Source organism: Triticum urartu, chromosome 5A (assembly GCF_056163025.1).
Source record: "Triticum urartu cultivar PI428250 chromosome 5A, HENAU_Tu73, whole genome shotgun sequence".
Lineage (NCBI taxonomy): Eukaryota > Viridiplantae > Streptophyta > Magnoliopsida > Poales > Poaceae > Triticum > Triticum urartu.
Window position 1 is genome coordinate 529,102,996 of NC_141877.1, and position 7,753 is coordinate 529,110,748.

The 7,753-nt window shown below is 52.1% G+C and overlaps 1 pseudogene; it reads right to left on the reverse strand.

The window, feature by feature from the left end:
• Positions 1-217: 217 nt before the first annotated feature.
• LOC147972507 (uncharacterized) lies at positions 218-7,323 on the reverse strand (annotated as a pseudogene).
• Between the last annotated feature and the right edge of the window lie 430 nt (positions 7,324-7,753).

Genomic DNA, 7,753 nt, shown 5'->3' on the forward strand with positions numbered 1-7,753 from the left:
TTTTTCAAAAAGGGGGTTCACCCCAGCCTCTGCATCAGAACGATGCATACAGCCGTCTTATTAAAACAAATAAATAGGTTCCAACAAGGTCTAAAAGTCTCGAACTGTAAAAAAAGGCTCACTCAGAACCATAAAGGCTAGAACGACAAACTAGCCAGATAAGGAACGCCACAACCGGCTGGCTAAAGACAGATAGGTAAACTAATTGCCTATCCTATTACATGACTGCCATCCAAATCGGTCGAAGATATCCCGCGCTATCATCTCCCAACGGATAGATCCAGTAACCAAATGCTCCCTGGCCTCCATTGGAGTGAGTAGCGACCACGAACGGATCAATGCCGTGGCTCGGAAGATAACCTGCAAAAAATGAATGCATGATGTTCTGTTAAAAACCAAATCATTTCTGCAATTCCATATAGTCCATAGCAAAGCGCATACTCCCACACGAATATGTCTCGCTAAGTCGGGCTCAATCCCATTAAACCACACCCCATATAACGTGTTAATAGTATGCGGTGGCGTAATATTAAAAGCCATGTGAACTGACCGCCAAAGAACTTTGGCTAGCGGGCAATCAAGAAAAAGGTGCTTAATCGTTTCATTCCGCTCACAGAAACTACACCTAGTAGATCCTGTCCAATTATGCTTTGTCAGGTTGTCCTTGGTTAATATAACTAGTTTATGGACAAACCACATAAACACTTTTATTTTCAAAGATACTTTGACATCCCAAACGTGCTTAGAGGTAGGAGTGAAGCTCGAGTAGATAACATCAATATACATTGATTTAACTGTGAACACTCCAGACCTAGTAAGCTTCCAGCGTAATTTATCGGATTGTTGGGAAAGCTGAACCTCCATCAGTCTCCTAACTAGATGGAGCCATTCTTCCCAACGATTGTCCGCTAGCGACCGTCTAAATTGAATATTAAGGGGGATAGATTGAAATATCGTTGCAACGAACACCTCACGACGTTGAGCAATCTGATATAAAGACGGGTATTGAATGGCTAAGAGTGTCTTCCGAGTCAAGTATCCTCCCAGAAACGTGTACTAGCACCGTTGCCAATAATAAACTTTGTCCTATTAAACAAGGATTGTTTGGCTTTCATCAGTCCTCTCCAGAAAGGCGAATCGGTCGGCCTAACTGTCACCTGAGACAAAGTTTTGGTCTGAAGGTACTTGCTACGAAGTATTTGTGCCCATGTGGCCTCAGTCTCATGGGATAACTTCCACAGCCACTTACTAAGAAGGCATATGTTCTTAACTTCGAGATTCTCTATACCAAGACCCCCTTGGTCTTTCGGTCTACAGATGACATCCCATTTAGCTAGCCGGTATTTTCTTTTTAGTTCATCACCCTGCCAAAAGAAATGCGAGCGATAAAAGTCCAGTCTTTTCCTGACTCCAACTGGGACTTCAAAGAACGATAAGAGAAACATAGGCATACTCGTGAGCACCGAATTAATCAAAATCAATCGGCCTCCGTATGACATGAGCTTGCCCTTCCAGCAACTCAGTTTCTTTTCAAATCGGTCTTCGATGCATTTCCACTCTCTATTCGTGAGCTTACGGTGGTGGATTGGTATACCTAGGTAAGAAAAAGGTAACGCCCCCAAATCACCCAAACAATTGCCTATAAGCCTCTTGGTCATCCTTGGTTCTACCAAAGCAAAACAACTCACTCTTGTGAAAGTTAATCTTGAGCCTGGTCAATTGTTCGAAAAGGCATAACACCAGCTTCATATTTCTCGCCTTGGCCAAATTATGCTCCATAAAGATGATTGTATCATCAGCGTACTGAAGGATGGACACATCTCCATCGACAAGATGAGGTACCAAGCCACCTACTTGACCATTCTCCTTAGCCCTTCCTATCATAATTGCTAACATGTCAACCACAATGTTAAACAGGATAGGGGACATCGGATCTCCTTGTCTTAGGCCTTTATGTGTCTGGAAGTAGTGACCAATATCGTCATTCACCTTAATTCCAGCACTTCCTTTTTGCGTAAACGATTCAACCTGGCGGCGCCAGGCTTCATCGAAACCTTTCATACGCAATGCCTGCTGGAGAAATGGCCATTTGACTTTATCATACGCTTTCTCGAAATCCACCTTAAAAATAACTCCATCTAATTTTTTTGAATGGATTTCATGGAGCATTTCATGAAGGACAACCACCCCTTCAAGGATGTTTCTATCCGGCATGAAAGCAGTTTGGGACTATTGCACCACAGAATGTGCAATCTGTGTGAGCCTATTAGTCCCGACCTTGGTGAAAATTTTGAAACTAACATTGAGAAGGCAGATCGGCCTGAACTGCTCAATTCTCACAGCATCCATTTTCTTAGAAAGCAATGTGATTGTTCCAAAATTCAAGTGAAATAAATGAAGCTGTCCAGAGAACAGATCATGAAACATAGGTAACAAATCCCCCTTAATAATGTGCCAGCACTTTTTGTAGAACTCAACCGGGAAACCATCCGGTCCGGGAGCCTTATTGTTCTTCATCTGTGCAATAGCCTCAAACACCTCCTTCTCTGAGAACGGGGCAACCAAAATATCATTATCAGTAGCCGAAAGTTGAGGCACATCCTCAATCCTAGACTCATCGAGGGACACACAACTATCCTCCGGAGGTCCAAATAACTGCTTGTAATACTCGGTTATATAAGTTTTTAGGTTGTCCTGTCCTAAAATAGTTCCTTCATCTTGCTCAAGCTGAAAGATTCTCTTCTTTCTATGTTTACCATTAGCAATCATGTGAAAGAATTGAGTATTCGCGTCCCCTGGACAACTTTACGGACCTTAGCCCGCAATGCCCACTTCAATTCTTCTTCGCGGAGAAGTTCTTTCAACCTCTTCTCCACCTCGATTTTAACCTGATGCTCTGCTAGCTGCAAAACCGTGGATTCAGCCTTTAAGTCGAGGGTCTGAATCAGAGAAAGGAGCCTGTCCTTTTCAATCTTATACACTCCACTAAGATGCTTAGCCCACCCCCGTAAGAAACTTCTCAAATACCTAATCTTATTCTGCCAACGCTCGACCGAAGTCCTCCCTCCTGCACCCTTAGCCCATTTCCTGGCAATCAGGTCCAAGAAACCTTCGCGTTCAAACCAGGCCATCTCGAAAGAAAAGGTATTTTTGTTTCCAACGTGGCTCGGCTCCCCTGAGTCCATGAACAATGGAGTGTGATCGGAAATTCCACGCGAGAGGGCTTGTACCGTTACAAGAGGGTACTTCTGTTCCCACTCAACGCTCGCGAGAACTCGATCAAGCTTTTCATATGTCGGATTTGGCATAGCATTAGCCCAGGTGAACTTTCTACCAGAAAGCTCGATCTCCCTCAGATCCAAGCTTTCAATAATAGTATTGAACATAAACGACCACCTGCCGTCAAAATTATCATTATTCTTCTCCTCTCTCCTCCTAATGATATTGAAGTCACCTCCAACTAAAATTGGAAGCTGCTCAGACCCACAGATTCGAACAAGGTCCGCCAAAAACTCCGGTTTAAGCTCGGGCTGTGCGGCACCGTATACCGCCACCAAAGCCTAGTTGAAACCATCGGCTTTAGACCTGGCTCGAAACTTAACCGTGAAGTCTCCCATCACTACACTTCGGACTTCTAACGAGTCGCATCTCACACCAAGCAAGATCCCACCCGATCTTCCACTCGGAGGAAGGCAATGCCAATTGAACTCAACACCTCCCACCAGAGAGGCAAGAAACTGAGGCGCAAAGTTTTCACGACCAGTTTCCGAGAGAGCAACAAAATCTAACCGATGCTCCAAGGATGCCTCAGCAAGGAACCTTCTTTTAGCCAAATCTTTCAGACCTCTGCTATTCCAAAAGATTCCTTTCATACTTCATCATGAAATTTTTTGGCAGTCCGAATCCTAGCACTCCTACGAACCGCAGAATTGGGATAAATCTTCCGTTTCCACTTGCGCTTAGGTTTACTAGGTTCTTCCACCCGGTCCTCATAACCGGGCTCAGAGGCACTATCTACTGCATTGTTTAGAGGAACATCATCCTCCTCACACTCATGGTCGGATGGTGCTAGATCCGCACACATATTATCAAGCACTCGGACCCCCAACGCCTCAATCTCATCATCATTCATGGGTTTTACTGCAACCAGATTACGAATAGTCTCTAATGCCCGTTCCGCCTCCAAATCTAAAAGATCATTAACCGACTTGGAAATTTCACTATCATTAGCCCCTAGAGAAACTCCTATTTGGTTTGCATTATTTATAATTTCCTCATTGGAAAAATGCAATAAAGAATTGGAAATGTTCACGGACATACCAGTAGTAATCTCAGCATCACGAAGCTTGGCCGCCCTCATAGCGCACCTCAGCTGCATGTCATCAACCTCCGGGTTGTCCTGGAGACGAGAACTCATCCGACGCCCCGCCGAGACCGGATCGGGGATCCCACCAAATGAAATCACCTCCTCCCGTGTGAAACCTCGCGCTGAAGAATCAGCCAAACATACCGGAGGAGGCAATGGAGGGCTCACACGCCCCGCAGACAGGACGCCGGGGGAGGGAAGCACTGGCTCCGCCGGCCCAAACTCTCCTCCCGCCCGGACTGTGTGACCTGAGGTCGTTGATGGCCTGACTGGCGAAGAAGGAGGAGTGGAGGCCACCTGCCCCAGACCCGTCCCCAGCCGCACCGGAGAAGTGGCCACAGTAGCCGCCACCGTAGGAGAAGGGGCCGGGTCCGCCTGACCCATGCGGCCTCCCCTACAGCCGACCATCGTCGGCGTCACCGGTGTCTCCGGCGCCAGGATAAGAGAAGGAAAGGCCGAGGCCACCTGCCCCGGACTCCCCTCCCCAGGCCGAACCTCCGAACCTGACGTCGTTTCCCGGCCCGAGACCACTCGGGTGGTGGTAACCACCTGAGGCTCCAACTCCCTAACCCCTTCCAAGGTCGTCGCCGAGAGCGTCCCCAACAAGCCATCCACCACAGGACCAACCACAACATCAAGCTCCAACGGCGGTAGCATACACTCAAAGCTATCATCAGAATCCACCCGGTCGCTCCAAAGCCTGGGAGGGGCCGACGCTGGCTCAAAGGACCCAAACCGCAACGTACTCATCGGTACCGACGGAACCGGGGTTGGCTCTACGCCGGATCCATCCTCGGGCAACTGAGCAACCGGACCCGAACCATTGGTCCTCTCACGCCCCGCCTCATCAGTCGGGTCCCCACTAGCACCGGCGTCACCATCCCCCTCGTGCATATCCACATCAGTCCCAGTAGCCGCGTCGGCAAACAGCTCAGAATCCTCAAACTCAATCTCAAGCGGAAACATTTCTCCCCTATAAAACCAGTTGACCACATCCGGGACGAACTCGATGTCTAGAACACCCACTAAGAGCCGGGCCACCCCATGGGCGCGGGTGAATGCCATATCCACTTTCTCAGTCTTTCCAACCATCATACCCAGACTAGCCACAACTCGAGCATCTGTCAAAGACTCAGATGGGGCCCCTGAAAACCGCAGCCACACCTGAGTGAGCGGTTTTCCCTTAGGCTCCACCTTCTTCCACTCGTGAAATTCCAGAATGCATTTAGTACCAGGGACCTTGCACAACCCAAAACTCAGCAGCTTCTGCAAATCGTCCTCCATTGGGAAATCAACCCTAAACACATTGTCCTCAATCTGGACCAGCTCCCACTGAAAATCACCTGGGGCCAGTTCCTGAAGTCTCTGCACAATTTGAGCCTCAGACACCACTCCGTGGGTAGCTTTCACAATTCCAGTAGTCAAGCTCTGAGTCTCAACCGGAATCTCTCTCGCCGCCGGAGACTCAAAGAACGTGAGCTCAGCACAATATACTCCATACATCATGAGAGCAGGAGCCTGATCACGCAGAACCGGGCAGTCCCCCATAGTATGAGTTGTCTTACCACACGAGCCACATAGTTCTGCCATGCACTCAGCAATAAAGTGACCCTTCTCGCCACATCGATAGCAAAGCATCTTTTTCTTCTTACGCGCCCACTTGGACGCCCTCTCAGACTCAGACCTGTCCCCTGCCTCAACAGCAACTCCAGTCGCAGGAACCTCCACATTGGCCAAAGCCGTCACTACCTCCATCGCCTGGCTAGGCAATTCGGTCGACTGCACGGGATTGGCTGCCATATCCAAAGCCTGATGGTCTACCCCGACCGGTGGCGGAGGAGGTTTGCGGTACCGACCACGTCCACCGCCACGGCCACCACGATGCCCATGGTAGCCACCTCTCTGCCGGTAGTTCGGACCTGTAGAACCCTCGACAAAACCACCCGCCGGACCAAGGAATGGTCTCTCATCAGAACCATCACTCTGCCATGCATAGCCGCGTCCACCTCCCGTAGACGACGATCCACGGTGCTGGCCATTCCCGTAAGTATCAAAACCATTGTCTCCCCACTGTCCTCTGGGCGGCCCATCAGTTACTCCATCACCCGCGTTCAGCCGCGTCTGCGTTGGGCCCGAACGTTTTTGCGTCGGCCTCGCGACGTAGTGCGGCGGTGGCGCGGCACGAGGCAGCGGCAGCGCAACACCCCGCCCCACAGCCGCTGGCACCAGAGGATTCAGAGGAGGGGCGCCGCTCCCCGCAGCCGCATAGACCGGCGTGGGAGGCCGCAGTCCACCACGCCCGACAGCCGGCAACACCCCGGTCGGCAACGCCGGACGCGATCCGTGCGGGACTCCCCGTCCATCATTCCCCGGGCCCTAAAGCGGCGGCCGGGCACCAAGGCCACCACCCCGACCCGAGGCAGCAGCAGGGACCGGAGCCGGCGGGCGGAGGCTGAGTGCTCCAGCACCACGGCCCATGGCCGACGGGTTTGCACTGGCCGGTGCCACTCCCCGGCCCGCCGCCTGCACTACTGAGGGCGCCGCTCCACGGCTGGCCCCAGGGGCAACGGCACCACGGCCGGTTCCCGCGGCCGGCGGCGGCACCACCGCTCCACGGCCACCACCAGAGCCAGCCGGCGGCACGACTCCGGCGCGGCCCGTCCCAGCCGGCTCAGCCGTGCTCTTCCCCACCACCCCACGACCCGCCATGGGTTGTAGCGGAGGGATTCAACGGGCGCGGCCACCACGATTCACACGTCAAAGAGGAGGCCGACGAAGGAAAACCCTACGGCGCGTGATGGAACAAGGAGGATCAGAATGATCGTTGCATGCACCTCACACGTAGTCGATCGACACATCCATACAACCCTCAGATTCCGGCCCAACCGAAACCGGCCCAACTGCCGCCTCTTCGCACTGGGCCTCATACCCAGCCGAAGATGGCCCAGTAGCCACCGGTGGCCCAGCAGCACCAATCAAGGCATTCAAACACGCTGCCCTAGCGGCCGCGATCCCGAGTGAAGCCGCCGGCGCCGCCTGCTGCCGGTCGGCCGCCGCACGGCCTCTCTTCTTCTTCCTGACTACAACCGTCCACGCCTCCGGTCTAACCAAATCAAATACAGTAAGTTTTGGGAGACTAACCTTGGGTAACGGGCCCTTCCACGGCCGAGGAGCAGCCGCCGCCGTCCTCCGATGTACGATACGCCGGAGCAGCTCCGCCTTCTCTCCGGGACGCAGGTCATCCCTCGCCGGATCGTCAGGAGGGACGACCGCCTCGACGATCTCTGCCACCTCGTCCTCGTCGTAGCCGGGACCAAACGCTTCACAGATCACGTCGGAAGGAGTCGGCGAGTAGGCCGACGAGCCGCCGGAGCGCCTGCCGTCTTC